At 41.0% G+C, this 18,815-nt stretch overlaps 1 long non-coding RNA gene across 1 annotated transcript; it reads left to right on the plus strand.

The window, feature by feature from the left end:
- Nucleotides 1-1,133: 1,133 nt before the first annotated feature.
- On the plus strand, nucleotides 1,134-16,400 carry LOC139705103 (uncharacterized). Its single transcript, XR_011706960.1, has 3 exons — nucleotides 1,134-1,324; nucleotides 2,456-2,608; nucleotides 16,245-16,400. It is a non-coding gene; the product is annotated as an uncharacterized lncRNA (long non-coding RNA).
- The last annotated feature ends 2,415 nt before the right edge of the window (nucleotides 16,401-18,815 follow it).

Genomic DNA, 18,815 nt, shown 5'->3' on the forward strand with positions numbered 1-18,815 from the left:
GAGCTATAAAGGTTATGTGAACACAAAAATAAAACATTTTCCTTGAAATAATCAAAGGATTGAAAGACAAATTATAAGGAAATCATTTCTTTCTTTGTGTGATTCAGGGCCATTCATTACTGTGTCTACCCATGAACTAAATAACCTGTATAATATTTACACAGGAATACTGACATAATTTGCAAGATCTACTGCAAAAGAAAAACTGTTTAAAAATTATTTCAAGCCAGGTGTGGTGGCATATGGCTGTAATCCCAGTGACTCAGGATACTGAGGCAGGAGGATGTTCAAGGCCACTCTCAGCAATTTAGAGTCCCTAAGCAACTCAGCAAGACTGTCTCAAAATAAAAATAGAAAGGAATTGGAATATAGTTCAGGGGTAAAGCACCTCTGGGTTAAATCCTGGGTTTAAAAAAAATTATTTAAAGACAGTGACAATAGAGCATTAAACCAAACACAGATCCTCCCACCCCTGAAATCAGTCTTGATGGCACATGTTCCATACTTTGTTCACTACAGAAAATGCAAAATCCAAGAGAAAGAGTAGATATCAATTTTATGTAGGAAATTTAAAGTCCTCAACCACTACAGGGAATTCTAAAGGTCATGATGTTTCCCAGGCAGGAAACAAAGCCAAAGTATAAGGACCATCAACATGAAGCATGCAGATGAAAACAACCAAGAGTCAAGTCCACAGCAATAATGAGAAATGTGGGTGGAACCATTTCACAGAACCGTTTGTGACTAGCTTTCAGAAAACCAGCTTCCTCTTCCTTAAAATAGTCAAGGTTAGATTTGAGAAATACAAAGGAAAGAGCCGTGATGGCATGCACAGTCAGATACGCCCGGCAGCATTCTGTAGAGACACTCCGGACAGAGCTCTTGAGAGTCCACTGAAGGATTGATGCACAGGGAGCTGTAAGCAGAGTCGCAGGCACCAAGATGGACGCTCACACACCAGGACTAAGAACACAAGAAGCTGTTACCACCCCTGACCTGAAAGGGTGAGGACAGGAATGGCTGTTGGAATTTAGAAAGAACTGAACCCCTGGGGAGAAAGCTGTCCAACCAAAGCCAGGGCCTAGTGGGAGTAACACAGTCCCTGCCAAACCACAGCCTCACAGGGAAATAGCAAGAAGAATAAATGGATCTACTTCTTTCTCTTCCCAGAACTTCCCTTTGACTAAACCAACACAGAACCAGGGAGCAAAAGATCCTAAATGATACAGTCCCAGAAATTAGCCTCCTGAAGTTATGGTAGAGAAGACAAGAAAGGGATTGGTTCAGAGGACAAGTGGAAATTATAAAGCACCTCTGGTGACAGGTATGTGTGGGGTGCTGGAGATTGTTTGGGACTACACTCAGTGACATCAATCCCTTTGAAAGGTGATTCCATTCACTGAGCTAGGGAATGCAGAGAAAGGGCAGTTTGAGGTAGGAGTTAACACAGTCTGTTTTGGCATGCAAATTTGAAGGCATAAAGGATATGCACCACGCAGAGAAACAAGGAATAGCACCATAGACCTGGAAGTCATGGACCTGCATAAGGGAGTTAAAGTCTGTGATCAAAAAAGAAGCCCAAGAACCATGGTCCAGCAACACCAACCTGTAAACAGGACCTGGTAAAGGAAATGTGGTAAAAGAAAGTAAAGAGAGGCCAGGTGGGTAAGAAGAAGCTGGACTGGGTTTAGTTTTACAGAGGTGGGATGGGATCAGGGCAGTGTAGAAATATTTGGTTAGGATATCTCTGGAGGGAGGGAGCCTCTGTCACCACATGTGAAGCATTAAGTGGGAATCCTGCATGGTAGAGGTGTGTGAAGGAGATGACCTCTTAGCCATGTTCCGATCCCATGTTTCCACCACATTCAGAGACAAAGTAGCTGCATTAGGTCTCAGCTACAGTCCTACACAGTTCCCAGTTTTGCCTCCAAATGGGAAGGCAATCCCTCAAACACAGCAATCCCCAGCTCAGGAACCACCTCTGACTTCCATCTCCCTCTACCACTAAAATGTTAGCCTCCTCTGAAATCAGCACAGAGGGGTTAGCTGGCAAGTGTGTGCTTGAAGGGGATGGAGGTGCAAGAAACAATGAGAGGAAATAAATTTCCCTTGGAGCCTTCGAGGCAAATCAGGGCCAACACTCCAGCCATGAGCTTGGGCCATTTGGGGGGCTGATGCTCAACTACCCAGGCGACAGATAACAAAGAAGCCAATTCTCCTCCTCAGCCCTAAAGAGATGCCCAAGCTTCTCTGCAGATGACAGCTCTCTGCTGTCTGCCAGATGCTACCCATCTCCCCCACCCCCATCCCACTTCCACAGCCCTCTCCAGCTACAGAACCACATTAGGGCCACCTTCTTCCCAGGGCATGTGCACCCTTAGTTGACCGAGGCTGAATATAGTCATGCCTGGAACTAAGGAAGAAAAGATCAAAGAGAGCTGTTTCTACCCTTCAGTCCCTAGGACTGCCCCAATGCCAGGCTCCCCGAGAGGTGCCCTTCCTGTTACTCTGAATGTCCTGAATCTGGCTGACAGGGAAAGCCACGGCTGGGTAAATGATCTGGAAAGCCTTGGGTGCTTCCTAGGAAGAGCATCTTTTGCCAAAACTGGTGAGTAAAGAGTCCCCCTTTCAAGCTCAACCCTATTGCCTTCTCTAAGAAAAGCTGTTTTGACAAGAGCCTCAGTGCAACTGGCCAAATGAGGCCAGCTCCTCTCCACCACATCTCATGTGCCTCACCCCTGCCTGGTCGGGACATTGCCAATGAATGTTAGGTAATGTCTAATAAACTCTGGAGCCACTGTCTCCTCATCTAGGGAGAGATTTGGTCTAAATGGCTTCTGAAAGTTTGGACTCTCTAACGTGACTCTTGAAGCCCCTGCCACTGAGTCAAGGTGCATTCCAGCTGGTCGAGGGAGAAATGACACACTACCCCTTGTAGTCTTAGAGGAGGGACAGAGAAATGCAGAATAACTCCATTGGAAGTGCAAAGAAGTATAAAGTGAACTCAAAGGAGGAAGCCATTAAGTCTAGCTGGGACCAGTTGTTGTTTTGATTAAAAGCTCTTTTTTTAACTAAACATGTACCATTATGTTCCAGGTTATGCATTAGCTACTTAGCAAGTAATTAACTCCCACAGTCCCCGATTCAGCCAGTCTTTTTAATCTCTTTGAATAGATTATGAAACTGAAACTGATTGGGAAATTAGCCTCTTGGTAGAGATTAGGAAACCCAACCAAAGGCCACAAGATATTAGGTGAAGGAGTTTGGGTGGGTAGAGGTGCTTAAAATCACTACAACATATGAGAACTGGATCAACAACAGATGAATTATCAGCATTTGCTGAATTCCATATAATCATTCATTTGGTACACACAAAATTTTACCCCACAAGAAAGAGATTATTTCAACTCCCATCTTACAAATAATGAACTCAGTCTCAGAGAAGTATTTTTGACCTGTCCAGAGTCACACAGAAGCCAAAATTAAAATCCAGGTCCTAAGTACCACACGATTCTGCCCCCAGATGGGAAGATGTAAGTGTGAGTAATGCTCCAAAGACCATTTCGGAGTTTGGATTCCCCGCAGAAGCACAACCTGATTGGAAACTTGAGCACAGGTAGTTTATTGTGAAAGTGATCCTAGGGAGCAGAAGAGGGTAATAGAGGGAAGGGAAAAATTAAAAGGCAAAGTAAAGGTGTGCATCAGGTTGCCACTGTGAACAGCTGGCTCACTCTTTTGAACTGTCCAAGGAGCCTGCAAAAGGCCTCCTAGAACTGCTCCTACAGGAAGGATGAGGGTATATTCTGCAAGGGTCTCTGCCTCCCCCCATGATGTAGGGCCTGCTGAGCTCCCTCTGGTGTCCCTGGCATGAGGGGAGCCGTGGACAGTAGGCAAAGACTTAGGCACATAAATGAAGCCAGACACTGTGATAAGAAGTACAAAAGGAAGCCAACTCAGAGTCCCAACCTGGGCTGAATTCCAAGATGACCTGGTAAGGCAGCAGTCCAGGCCTGCCTTCAGGGAAGGAGTGGTGGATGGGGACAGCCCAGTCACAGCAGGCAGCAGGGCCAGGACAGAGGTGGGATTAAGTGAAGCATGTTCATCCAACACCTGTAACTTCCTCCTGCTGCTACCCCAACACCCACAACTTCCATCACACTAGTTAAGAGCTCTTCTCTTGAAATCATAGAAATGAAGCCATCTTCTGCCCCATGCAGTGGCAATGCTGGACCCTCAGCTCCTGGGATTCTTTCTTTCTTTCTTTCTTTCTTTCTTTCTTTCTTTCTTTCTTTCTTTCTTTCTTTCTTTCTTTCTTTCTTTCTTTCTTTCTTTCTTTCTTTCTTTCTCTCTCTCTCTCTCTCTCTCTCTCTCTCTCTCTCTCTCTCTCTCTCTTTCTTTCTTCCTTTCTTTTTTTTCCCCCTTAGGAATAGCTGTATAGAATTGAGTTTGAATGCTCAGACTCTCTGTGTGTCCCTGAGCAAGTTATTAATCTCTCTGAACCTCAGTATGTTTCATCTGTAAAGCAGAACAATGATAACCTACCTGGTAGAGTTGAGTGAGGATCAGATGATATTTTTCTGCCTCTATGTAACTCACTTAGAATAGAAAGATGGCATTTTGTGAGCACCTCATCAAGGGTGGATGTGCACCCTTTAACATTTCTGAGTCAATTCACACCAACATCAAAGGGAAGAACTAGATATAATTAGTTATCATTTAAAGAAAAAAAAATGAGAAAATGCTGAGAGTGCTAGGTGTGCTGGGGAAAAGATTTCATTTTCCAGCTAGAGGAACTTAGGACTGATGACCTCTCTGAATTTAAGATTTTTAGACACAAGAGGAGATAATCATTTTTACCTGCCTCCCAGCATTGCCGAAGCCCATTGGAGATTAGCAACATGAAAACGCATTGTAAACCCTAATGCGATATAAAGATGTTATTATTGTGATTATAATTGGGATAAGAATTGTAGATTCCTTCTCCCCTAAATGTGCACTGCACACAATCCCCAGGCTGACTGCTGCTCAGCTGCCAGAAGGAGAGCAAGACATTTTCACCTTAAGGTCACCGCCATCGAAAGGAGTGCGTGATTAATATCAGAGACACTCTGCAACAGCTGCTCAGGTTGAGCCATTCATACCATCAGAGTCAAGGACTGGGCTGCTAATTTATTTATGTATGAGGATGACAACCAGGGAAAGCAATTAGAACTAAGGCATCTGTGCTTCTGTGATCCCTGCATGCTAGACCCATGGCGGAGGGGCTCCATGGAAACCTTAACAGTTGCTAACTGCTAACTGCCTTCCCTCCTGGTTGGTTCAAGCCCACTCTTTAAATACAAAACGAGCCATGTTTGTGCCCCAGCCCCTCATCTGTTCCCTTCCACACGCCAGCCCAAATTAGATCACAAGTGGCAGGGGTGCTGCAGGGGAAACGGGCTTGGAAACAAAGGTGGGGAAGGTTCTAAAGCTTTCCAGAGTTCTTTACAGCTATCAATTAACGAATCCTGCAACAGCCAGGGAAAGTAGGTCAATATTATCATCACTGCTTCGTGGATGAGAAAACAGGCTTAAGAAGAATGGCTTGCCCAAGGCTAAGCCACTGATCAGAAGAGCAGAAGCAGAATTAGCTGGGAGAATTCCTGACTCGGAATCTTTGGCCAAGAGTCTGCTTGCTTAGCATGCAGAAGGTGATCAATAAATGAGGTAGACTCCCTGACTGAGTCCTAAACAGATGCATTAATCTCATCTTGGGTACAGTAGCAGATTTTAGGTCCAATTCAGGTCCTAAAGCCAGAAGAGTTTTTAAATACGGGTCCTAATCCTGCAAAATCCAAGAAAATAACTCTGCATGTACCCAAATTAAAAGGAAAATGAAGAGGTAACTTTGTCTTCATAGTGCACATTATTTTGGCTGCCCTACATCTCAACAGTGTTCTTGCCGGGAGGCAAAGAGAGGCTAACAGAGTTTCCCTACCCTTTCCCCCTCCCTTATAACCCTATAAAAGCCAAATTACCTCCTATTTCACCTCTTGGGGAGATTAGAGATTGTATCCTGTGGAAGGGCAAGGTCAGGGGTGGGGGTCCTTGGGTAACACAAGGATGACCAGAGGCCACAGGTATCATGCCCAGTGGCACAATTCTCACAAGATGGTTCACATAGAAAGTCATTGGCTGATTTTACTTCCCTCATCCTCCCAATATCTGTGCACTAGTTTGTTTGTTTGTTTGTTTCTTCTATCCATCCCAATAAACCCTTTGTGCCTTTGTTGTTTGCAATCCTGACTAGTGTAGTTTCTGACCTAGAAATGTAAGCACTTACAGAAGTGAATTGCCGCAGTCTGGCTGGGCACAAAATCACGAGCCACTCAAGCAGGAACAAACTTTATTTTTGAAACTGCCACCAATGCCCCGTAGGCTACCGGGAAATATGCAGATCGACACAGGAGGCTTCTCCCGGACCCCAACAGGAAGTCCCTCCTCCAGAATTCCCTCCTACAGCACTTCCCCAACCAATGGGAACTCTCCAGGAGTCCTGTAGCAGGCCAAGGTGGACAGCAGGAGTCCAATATCCATATGAATGCAGATCTTAACATAATCATATCATCTCAATGGCTTGCTGGCGTCACCTTTCAACCAAAAATGCCATGCATCATATTACTTGGCTGTGGCTCTTAGCAGTGAATCACAATTGCCATCTCAGATTTCCATACATTGCTGGTGGGAGCAAAAATGGACAAGGCATACCACAGAGAGCAATTTGGCAATGGTTTTCATGTGCCCTTTGAGCCAGCTCTCCACCTTGAGGCCTATTTCTTACATATATACTTGCATAATTGCAAAATGATTTATATACAAAGTCATTCTGCACTTGTGTATCTATGTGCCTGATCATTCCCTTGTAATAGCAAAACATTTCAAAGGCTCCAAAGGTCCACAATAGAGGACTGATTGGATAAATTATAATATCTACACATGATGGAAAGTTATCAAGGATTTTTTAATGAAGGTATTTTCTATGTATTGATATGGAAAATTTCCCAAGTATCCCAGTAAATAAAAAAACAAATGAAATACACAATAGGTTCAGAACAGTGTGTATAATATGCTATCTTTTATAAAAATAGGAAAAAATACAGACACTCTAGCAGGTTACAAAGAAACAACAACAAAAATAGTGTTTTCCTGTTGGAAGAGAAGGAATGAGGCAGAGAACAGGATGAGATAGGGAGGCAGGAGTTGAAAATTATTTTTTCTGAAGAGCTTTTTAGAATTTTGAAATTTTGAATCACTTCAATAGGTACCTATTTAAAAATTAAATTTAAAAATGCTACCTCAGCCTAAGTCTAATACATTTGAGCATTCCTGCCTTCACACCAATTCACCCATTGACTTTAGCATTTGGATAAGGCAAATGGTTAATAGTAGCCATTGACTTGACAGATTCCAGAAAATGCAGAAGGCTTGGAAATCTAAGGCTGAGCGTATAGGTTAGCTCAATGGTAGAGCACTTGCCTAGCATGTAGAAGGCCCTGTGTTCAATCCCCTGCAGTTCCCCCTCCATCCCCAACCCCCCACCAAAAAAAAAAGAAGGATAAAAGAAAGAATAGAATCTGATCCAGATTTTTAAGGGAAGTAGAATATGAAAGTTCATCATATCTTTTGAATTGTGGAATACAAAGAAACTGCATTTCAGAGGAGTATGTACTCTGAAGTGTCTCCTCAAATCATATAATTCACTGGCCCTTGCGGTGGATAGAGTCTCATCAGAAACAGGAAAATAGCCCACTCAGCAACAGTTACTGGGAAATACAGGGTCCTGGCAAATTATTTGCACCAGTGGAGTATGTCTAGTGAGATTATTTTGCAAACACTGCCTAATGAAGAGATTTGAGCTTCCTTGCCTGAAGGTCCACAGATCAAACTCAAATGAAGGCCCCCAAGAAAAAAATGGACTTATTTATCCTCTAAGCCATCTACTTGAAAATCAATAATATTTCAAATTTAATGAGTTGTAAGACAAGTAAATTAGAGTTTGGAGTAAGCAATATTGATTAGATTATTCTGTCAACTGGAACCCATAAGTTTCCTCTGTAATTAAGTATTCCACATAGTGTACGATGTGCTCAACGCCGGTTGCTTTCATGAGGGTATCAGAGGGCTGCCTGTTCATGTAATGAAACTCTTTCCTTTACCCTGGCTGGCGGGCCATGCCCTGCCTAGCATGGGTGTCCCTGCCCTTCTCCACAGCAGCAGGCTCCCATGATAAGTGGCTTTCCCCCAGCACTAATCACCCTGGCTCTAGTCACAGAGCTTTGGTGAATTTGAACATCAAAATGAAGAATGGCAGCTAAAAAAAGAAAGAAAGAAAAAAATCATGTGGAAGAAACTGTCTTCAGTAAAAGAGCTGTGGACTGATCTGCAACTGTTAGAGCTGTCTTTAAAGTTCCCTCTGCAGTTTGCATTTCACAGAAGCTTGGGGGTGGCCAAAGTAGATTTCTCCCTAAATTAATAAAAGAAGGGCCAAAAGAGCAGAATTTAATACATCTACTGTCACCATTTGACATCAAATGTCCTATCCTACCTCCCAACACTACATCACATTGCCTATTATCCATCTTTACTGCCCTTCCTAGGGGAACCTCATTTTTTAAATCTGAGTAATGGTTGCTTTTTAATTAATTCATTTAATTAATGTTAAATGAAATCTATGACCTTGTAGTACTCTTGGGATCTCTGGACCAGAATGCCCCAGTCCATTTACTAAGGAAGAAAAATTCAGAAATTGCAAAGAAATGTAGCCCACTGCACTCAGCCCCCAGCGATTCTAAATGTGAAAAACAGAGGCAACACCACCAAGATCTGTGTATTGAGAGTAGACACTGATGGCTGGCAGCTGGTCAGTGCTGCAGAATCTCAGCTCCTCCCAGACCTACAGCATCAGAAGCCACCTTTCCACCAGGTCTCAGGTGATTCTAGAGCATATTACTGAGTAGCTCACCAAGTCTGAGTCAGGGCTCTGCTCTTACAATCTGAGTGAACTTGGCCAAGTTACATGACGTCTCTGTAGTTCAGGGTTCCTGCACACAGTAAGCACTTCATCGGTGTTAGCTATTATTCTGGAAATAAATGAGAATGTTCTGGGCTACAGACTGCAGGAGAGCTTGTCTTTGCAGAAAGAACAACATAATGCTGATATAAACTGACAAAGATTCTACTGGAGCTGGGGAACCAGGAATGAGTGGAAGAAGCAATACCCTGAGCACGAGGTACAGTGGCAGGATCTGAAAATAAAGAAAGCAGGACAAGATTTGGGAATTCACCAACCTACATTGGAATCCTGCTCCCACTATTCCCTGGCTGTGCAATCCTGAGCAGTTTTCTGACTTCCCTGAGCCTCAGTCTCCCAGTTTGTATTAATATGATGAGAAGACTGGCATCACCTTTAGAAGACAGAGGTGACGCTTTGTTTTGTTTTTCCTTTTTATTATTCGCTAGTGGTAGAGCTTCTTGAAGTCCTGATGAATCTCTGAAGACATGAGCTGGCTTTATCTTGTCTGCAAAGATGCAGACCTGGCTGCATATTTGAAAACAGAGGAAGGTGCCTTTTAAAAAAAAATCTCTATTTGAAAAAATATAGTAAAATAGAAATAAAAACCTCTATCTGAGTCTCACATCAAACTGATTAAATTGGAAGCTTCCAGAATGGTGCCTAAACTTCAATATGTTCAACTCTGAAGCCCAAGGTTGGGTCCTACTGTGTTAGAAGGAAACAAAAAACAAAGAGAGCAAAATCATTTAAAAGAAGCGGGGGTAAGTAGAACAGTAATCTTGGGTGGGAACAGAAAATGAAAAAGAAAGCTGAGAGAGATGAAAGAGGAGCACCTTATGCAACAGTGGGGTATCCAACTCTAGGTGCAGCCATGATTAAGGGTCTCATTAAAGAATAGAGAAATCCACTATTATTGATCTTGCCTGTCCTCTGTCACATCTCCAGTGGAAGCGATCACAAGTGAATATCCGGCATGTTTGGGAGAAGACAGATACTCAAGAGGAAGGGCCACTGACCCTCATTCAGGTTGACACCAGTGTTCCCCAGAGCAAGAGTGTCCACAGAGATTAAGGAAAAGCCAGAAATTGGAGTCAGAGATGACCAGGAAACATGTGAAGCCAAAATAAGTTGTAGAACTATTAAAGAGAGTGTTGAACTTCCTAGACCATCAGGGATAAAGGTTGAGAGTCCGTTTTCTCTACAGCCCACAAGGAACGCTGAACTCAGCAGATTTGTGGGTTACCTATGGACACAGCTCACCCTAGGCAAATTCAATACCAATCTAGTTAAAATTAACCCTGACACACTGAAACCTCCACTCCCTCCCCACACTTGATATTCCTCTGGGTTGGAGCCACCATTTACAGAAATCCCACTAACCAATACAGAAGTTTCAGAGAAGATATTGTGGCCATCTGCCATTCATCCAGTTTGCAGATAGAACTTTTGACTAAAGTTTTCCAGCTTTTGTATTAGCGAATACAATCTGGGCACAAGGATCTTGATGAGCATTTCATTGTGTGAGGAGGGGATGTAGTCTCTAATATGCTGCTGTTAAGATCCCCTGTTTCCTAATAGGTGTCACCCAGGAGCCAAGGGAACTGAGAGGAGTGCAAAATGAGTGAGGAGACTTGCTAAGGGGCAAGAGGCTGACACATTTACACTCATGAGCCTTCCTTCCACCTCTTCCAGGATGCCCACAATGCTGTTGGTAAGAAGAAACAATTCAAGAGAACTCAAATTAAGCCAAGTGACTGTGCATCACATAACATTTAGAAGCGCACGGATTTTTCTCTTTATAGATGGCCTCTTACAGGCATGATTGCAGTTTAACACAGAGAGTGAAATCATTTACAAAGAACCAGCATCATTCAATGTGAGGCTTTCTGGCCCCACAGGAAACCCTTTTAAGCTTTCAAGTCTTAAAACGAAGGAAAACTTCTTCTTGAGAACCTTAATTTAAGAATCATAAAAATCCATTTGTCCCATTAAATAACCTTGATTCTCTTGGCATGATTGCTTCTATAAATGTTTAAGACTTTTGATTTGCTCTTTTTTCTATGAAATAAGAAAGAAACTACTTAAAAGCAGAAAGTTTATTTATCTGTCTGACCCATATTCTTCCTTCTAGTCTCCCCAGATGCCCAGACCAGGAGAAGTTCCCTGCCTCTGTATTCTCAGCAGTCCGTTTAGGTCTCTGCCCGATAATTCCCTATTTAATGCTGATATCTTTGTGTGTCTGTCTCCCCTACACAACTGTACACTGTTCACTGTTGTTCTCCAGTACTTAACAGTATGCATGGCACAAGAGAGAAAATAAGTATTTGTGGAACTGGTAAAATCAGCAGGAAATGAGCAGAAGGAGGATTCTCTGTTACTATAAAACAGAGACATCTGTGGCTTTCTTTCTCTCCTGATTAATAACTGAGGACATTAGTCTATTCTTCTGGTTTCATGGTGAGACAATCCATCTAAAGAAGATTGTTCATTTGAAATATAGAGACAACTGAAAATTCTAAAAACCAGCGTAGGATGTAAGTTCCATGAGATGAGGAAATTTATCTTCCCAGTTCACCACTCCAGCCCCACAATTTAGTACAGTGTCTGTGCATAGTAGCCATCAGCAGTGGGCATGAAGATGTGCCACCTGGATGCTCTTCAAGGAAGGACCTGATGGGCCCTACAAAAAGTAATCAGCACACAGCCTTCGGCTTTTAGCTCCTTCAGAGGCTGCTTCAGCTGTGCCTTGCGTTGCTGGAGGTCACATCCTTCCCAGGGCCGTTTGCATCAAGTAAACAACATGGCCATGCTGTACAGATGCTGCCAGAGACAATTCCAATAGGCAACACCTGCTCTGGACCCCTCACCTATAGGATAGTTCTACTTGCCCTGTGCACAATTCTGCTTCCCACCTCTTACCTTCACAGATGTTGGGCCTTATTAAATATTTTCCTCCTCAAACTCCATCTCAGTGTCTTTTCCAGGAGAACACACCTGTGAAATCAATAAATGCTTGTTGAGCGAATGAATGAGCAAAACAGAACAGTACAAAACAAAAAAATTAATTAATTAATTAATTAATGTGCAAATAAATGGGTAAAAGATGGAACTAGAAAATATTTCAGCTTGCGCTAAATGATTACCACCGTCAACTAGAGACAGTTGAAGCAATTAGGGAATCCTCAAAATAGTCCTATATTTACATCTTCAAATGCGGCTACCTTCTCCTAAGTGTGCCTCCTGTTAAAACCCATGCTACTTCATATCACCCTTTTAGCCACCATTTTGGATAGAAATTCATTGGTCTCATTTTACAAAACAAAGGAAGGAGACTCTCAGAAATGAAGGAACTTGCTCAGAATCACACGGCTAATGAGCTAGAAAGTGGAAATGCAAGTCTTTTCTGTCCGGTCCAAAGAAAACTTCTCCTGGATTCATATATATACCCTTTCTCAATATGGTCAAACAAACTGACTGAAAGCAAACAGTTGGCCTAAACATTTCTTCCTATCCAGCTTGTTGCTCCAATAAGAAACTATGACCCTTGTTCCAAGTACACCAGTTCACCCCTGTACAGGCAAACAGCTACTACTTGGACAATGCTAGTTTTATTTTTGGCCTTATTGATGTATGCAATGCTGTTTTTCCATGTGATGAATAATAACAATAATAAAATTTAATAATAATGATAAAATCATAATAGAAAAAAATAACATTTTTACTAGCTTGAAAACCACAAGAAAATTCCCACTAACATTTGTCTGAAATATGAATAAAACTTTTCTGTTAATTATGCAATGATACAGCTTGTTCCAAAAGAGTTTAAGGGGAATGTAAATTTATACTTCTGAACAAACACAGAGATTTTCAGGTCATGATAGCACCTCTATTTTCAATGAGGAAAATTGAAATATCAGTGGAAATAGACATATTAGTATTTTCCCAAACTTTAGGAATAATTCCACCTAAATGCAATGAGGAGGTAGGCCCCAATTTCTCATTCCTTCCATTATCTATGTAGTTTTGGGATAGTACCTTCCACAAACCTTCCCTATGTATTCCCAAGCCCAAGAAAAAGGGCCAGCATTCACTAGAAAATAACTTTCTGAAATGACCATGAATTTTTGCTACATTTTCTATTGTATCTATCTTTATCAGCTTTTTCTAATGGAAATACAATCTGTACTAGACAAGTAATCTTAAATTTTCTAATACCTACATTTTTATAAAAGCAAAATTGGTAAAATGAATTACAATAGAATATTTTAATTTATTCAAAATATCATTTTAATATAGAACAAAATTTTAAACTATTAATGAGCTCTTTACATTTCATCTTTGTACATCTTGAAATCTGGTGTGTATTTTACACTTAGAGCACACCTCAATTTGAACTAGATGCATTTCAGGTGCTCAATAGCCACAGACAGCTGGTGGCTACTACACTAAACAGTACAGCTCCATGTCCATCAAAGATGATTATTCTATTGGCCCCAAGAGGAAGCAAATAGGAAATGAAGCATTGCATCTTGGGATTTTAGGCAGCCTTTGGAAAAGAGAGAAACCAGAAGAAATAAGAATAGCAACTTTTCTTGTGCAGCTTTGACAAAAGAACTACACATTGCTCGAGATTACTTACAAATACCTTTCTTTATCATATTTGGAAAAGAAGAAAGTAAGAACTCATAATCCAGGAAAGCTTTTTCAGATAAGTGCCCAGAACACCACAGAAACTTGCTAAGGATCTGTATATATCTGTCCATCTTTCAACTTTGATACAAAGAGGATGTCATTACCTAGGTGTTAGATAATGAGGAAGAATCCATAACTCTGATTGAAAATACCAGAAATATGTGTGTGTGTATATGCGTGTGTTTATATCACCACATATATATAAATATATATCACATAAAAATAAATAAACATATATAAAGAGAAATATGTGTATACATATATATGTATACTCACACGTTATTAAAATGTTCTGCAGTTTTGTATTACTGGAGAGGGAACAGATTTCCTTGACTATACTAAGAAATAGCATTTATTTGAAAAAGAGTAATTACAGTTTAAAAAAAAAACATTGTACTTCTAATATAATTTAAGCAGATGTAAAACCTATGAAACAAGAATTGAAAGAAGTATGACAGGAAAAGAGATTTAATTTTGGCCTTAGACAAAAATGGAACTGATAGAAAAAAACAGAATTCAAGAAAAAGAAAAATACAATTAAAGATTAAAAAGATGAAAAGGAATTGGTAAATAGGATGGAGATAAGAAACTCAACTTATAAATAATTGGTGATACCAAGAGAAAAATCACAATTTAACCCAAAGCAAAAATAAGATCTTAACACTGGAATGGAGGAAATCTATAAAGTTTTGGGGCTAAGTATATGACCCAGTAATTCTCTATCAAATTGGTTGTCAAAAGAAATATATTCTTATACAGTAAACTGAACCTGTTATCTATTGCCATCATAATGCTGCAAAACAATCACAAAACCCTAATGAGATATAAACTATTTTTGTTTACAAGATAATGGATTGGCTTGGAAGTTCTGCTGATCTGAGCTAGGCTACCTCATCTGTCTGCAGCCACGTCTAGACATCTGAGTCCACTTGACGGGTCTCTTCATGTCTCATTCTCCATTATCCTAGCTCAGTCTCCTTGTGGTCACAAGTGTTCAAAAGACAGAGTAAACACTGTGTGTACTTCCCAGCCCATGGCTGCACTAAGTCAAAACAATTCATACGACTGAGCCAAACTCAGGCTGGGCAGGGGCCACCAAGCTCCTGAGCAGAGAAGGTAGACACAAGACCTCAACAAAGTGGGACCATCAATGCAATCATTCAAGTTCAACCCATCAATGCCTCCAGCTGTAGAGAATCAGAACTCAACAATCATGCTGGATATATTACCATTTCAGTGAGGTAGAACACACAAGAAGGCCTTGAGGCAGGTTGGTGAGAAGGTATTAGAAAGGACTTTTAGGACCTGTATTTATGTTAAGCGTTTAGGGTGCAGGGCTTTGGTCTGAATTGGATGTTGTCCGGAAGCAGGAGTATCATACAAATGAGTATCTTAGTAAATCTGTTAGCAGGAGGGAAGATAGCCAAGACTGAAGCTATAATTAATAGAGAAGCAGCAGTCACTTGTATTAGCCAAGGTAGGGGGACAGTTGGTCATTTCTGGGATTTGGATAATGTTCACGTTTAGTGTTCAGATGTGACCACAAAGTGGTCTTTGTCCTGCTCCATCATGGTCAGAGTGGGCTGGTCTGATATCAATGTTCTGTGAAATCATTCCTGTGCTCTAAATCTTGGTGTGATTCCAGCTAACCCCAGGTCAGGGTCACTTGTTTCCTCACATTACAAACCACCAGTTGGTTACCTGGCAATTTGCTTATTGCTTTCATCAGTCATCTTAAGAGGTGATTCAGAATAAAGAGCCCAAACAAAGAGGAAAAAGTGCCTATTGTAAACATTAAGCCCACTTAAACATGGGCTATGTCTAAATGCTATGAATATGGTTCCAAGATATCAAAGGCAGTCATCAAATGAGACATATAAGCCACATAAGAATTTATTAAGGGCTGGGATTGTGGCTCAGCGGTAGAGTGCTCGCCTAGCATGGGCAGGACCAGGGTTCGATCCTCAGCACCACATAAAAAAAGAAAATAAAGGCATTGTGTTGTGTCCATCTACACCTAAAAAATAAATATTTTTCTAAAAAAGAATTTATTAATAGCAAGAATTTAAGTATAAATCCCCAAATGACACTATCAAAAGTCATGTAGTGAAAAACAGATGCTGGGAAGAAGTTAAAATGCTTAACATTTCTCATTTTAGAGAAAGGGAAGGGCTTTTTTAAGTTTTATTTTGCAAAACATAGTAAAAGCTACTTGTAGTGCTAAAAATAAATACAAACCTTCCAAATGGTTAGGGAAAATATTTTTTTAATGTAGCTGCAAGAGAGAAAGCAAAGAAAATAACCCAGAAAGTACTTTTTAAGCATGAAACTAAATGGCCAAAGTAAAAGCAAATGCCTTACTTGTTAATTATCTTTCTCTTCTTTCCAAACCCCTGCTTTTATCTTCCGCTAAGCCCAGATATGCTCTCTGTCATCTGAAATATTGCAAACAGCCTTCTAAATGGTCTCTCTCTCTCTAACCCGTTCTCTTCACGTACAGACTACACCTGTGCCACCCAGAGTTCCTGAAATAGGGTCATCAGCAACCGTGGATAACAGCTCTGCGATGACGTAAGAACAGAGACTGAGAGCAGCATTTGAAACTTTAATAGCAATTTGACAAGCAATTTTATGTCTGATGAGACTAATAATTAAAAACTGGTGCTTACATTTGGTACATTTTTATTTCTTTTTTCTAATAACTCATTTTTATTATACCATCTAAAACTATCCATCTGTGATACATAAGAAAGGGAAGCAAACAGCCAGTCTTTTACCACAGAGGGTTGGAGAAGCAGGAGACTCGTCCTCAAGTTGGAATCTGCCGCCTCTACCCAGACATGTTCAGCAGCTCCCTTTCATCCCTAATGATGATTCTTCTCTTCTCTTCCTGACTCCATGCTATTACTATAGGCAACATTACCTATCATTCATGTCTCTTATTGCATAAGATTCTCAAAGGGAAAGAGAAAGGATGAACGTTTCCTCCAGAAGGAAAGGCCAGGGAGTGCGCACTTCGAACCATAAAACCCTGGAGATTCAGGTACACTCAGAGTGCTGCATCCCATGCTCTCTCTCCGTGGAGACTTATTGGCCCCTTGGGATGATGAATGCACTCCCTAGCTCTGTGTGCACTATTTTACATTCCACACTGCTATCCCAGGGCCTCACTTCCAACTCCTTGAACACACCCTGCACCAGCCTCTGTCCTTTTTCCCTCCTCATAGACTGCCCTACCTCTCCTGTCCACCCACTGACCGCCACAGTGTGCTCCTCCCTGAAGCCCCCATGCCAATGTCACATCCTCACATCTTCTCATTCCTCTTATTCCTCTTTCTGCTTCTCAACCCAGGAGAATTTCCTTACTCCTCTGTGGCAAAAGCTCTATACATACAGCTCACTTTATCCCTGAGACTTCGATTTTATTTTTTTCCCCAAAAGACAAAATTATGGATTCATGCAGATTTATCTATAAAATGAAATTCACATTAGTTAGAGGCTGGTTAAATAAGTTCTGTCCATATAAGAGAATAATATATAAGTCGTAAAAATGATGACGAATACATGTAATATGGAAATATGGCAATATTGTTAAGTAAACAAGTATATAAAAACAAAACACATGATTACATACACAGAATGATCTTGTTATTAAATTATAGTTATAGAAAAAGCCTATTGTGTATACAGTTATAGATAAAGTTGTAGACACTTGCAGAGGCACAGGCCCAGATACAAGGTGCACATAGATGTAGATATAGGCCAAATGTTATTTCTTTTTTAATTTTTTTCACATCTCTATTTTTTAAAAAATCAGAAATGTTAATTCATTTGCATTAAGAAAAAATGTTAAAACATTTATCAATGCCTGCGTGGGTTGCTATGGAGTCCTGTCCAGTCTTATGCAATAGCCCTTACCTTCCTGCTCTGCTTGTTTACTTGCTGGGTCCCTCAGGTAGCAGCCCCAGAGGGTTGGGCTACCCCATACTCTGCAAACATGGCACCCCACACCAAGCAGTTGCTGGGGACATGTTTACAGAGCTAAACTGAGTATGTTCCGTTGCCAAAAGACAAACACGGGACAAATGGGCATCTGTGCTATTTCCTGAGAAACCAAAAATTAAATTGGTCAATATGACCAGGTACCTCTAGACATGTGAAACTTGAGCCTTTGGGACTCACCTCTTTGGGTGAAATGTGAGTTGAACTTGGTCAGAGGAAAGGTGAGCAAACCCTGCTGGAAGTGCTCATTAGTCCTGACAGACACTTCAACAAGCAGTCCTCCCCAGCTCTGCCAGCAGAAGCGTAGGCTGTGATGATTTACCCAGTTGGTATTGATTCTTCCCAGGCAGTTCAGAGAGAAAGTTTTTCATGAAACTGCTTGGGAAATAGAGCAAGTCCCTAGGATGGGCATATTAGCAGCAATGATTTTTCACTTAGTTGCTGTATGTTCATGTCTCTGTATAAAACTCTTACACTCTGAAATGTGTATTCCAGATTTCCCATGAAGAAGATATGGTTCTTTCACACATATTGAGCTCAATTTTCCCATTTTTAAGGTTTATCTTCAAAAAGCCTGAATACTTTGAAAGACACATTAGCTTTGTAAAGTGCATAGACTTTTATTTATAGACAGGAGGCTGCGCTGAAGGAATCAAGGCAGCTCAGTGTCATCTGACTCTGTTGGCTTGCAGAAGCACATGGCCCGCTGGGCCTCCCATCCATCCACATACATCATATGTGAAAGAGCGATGACAGTATGACATTTCATGGTTGTAGAAACTTATCTAGCATTATAAACTTATTGTGGTGAATTAAATACTGGTCTCCAAAAGGTATGCCTACCCAGAACCTCAGAATGTGACCTTATTTAGAATAAGGGACTTTGCCAAGGTCATTTAGGTAAGGACCTCAAGATGAGCTTATGTTATACCAGAGTGGACTTTAAATCTAATGACAAGTCCTTACTAAAAAAGAAGAGGTAGGAAAATTTGCACAGAAACACAAAGGAAGAATAACACCAGGAGGAAGAACAATTGAAGATAAAGGTGCAGATTGGAAGGATGCTAGT

The sequence above is a fragment of the Marmota flaviventris genome, chromosome 1 (assembly GCF_047511675.1).
Source record: "Marmota flaviventris isolate mMarFla1 chromosome 1, mMarFla1.hap1, whole genome shotgun sequence".
Lineage (NCBI taxonomy): Eukaryota > Metazoa > Chordata > Mammalia > Rodentia > Sciuridae > Marmota > Marmota flaviventris.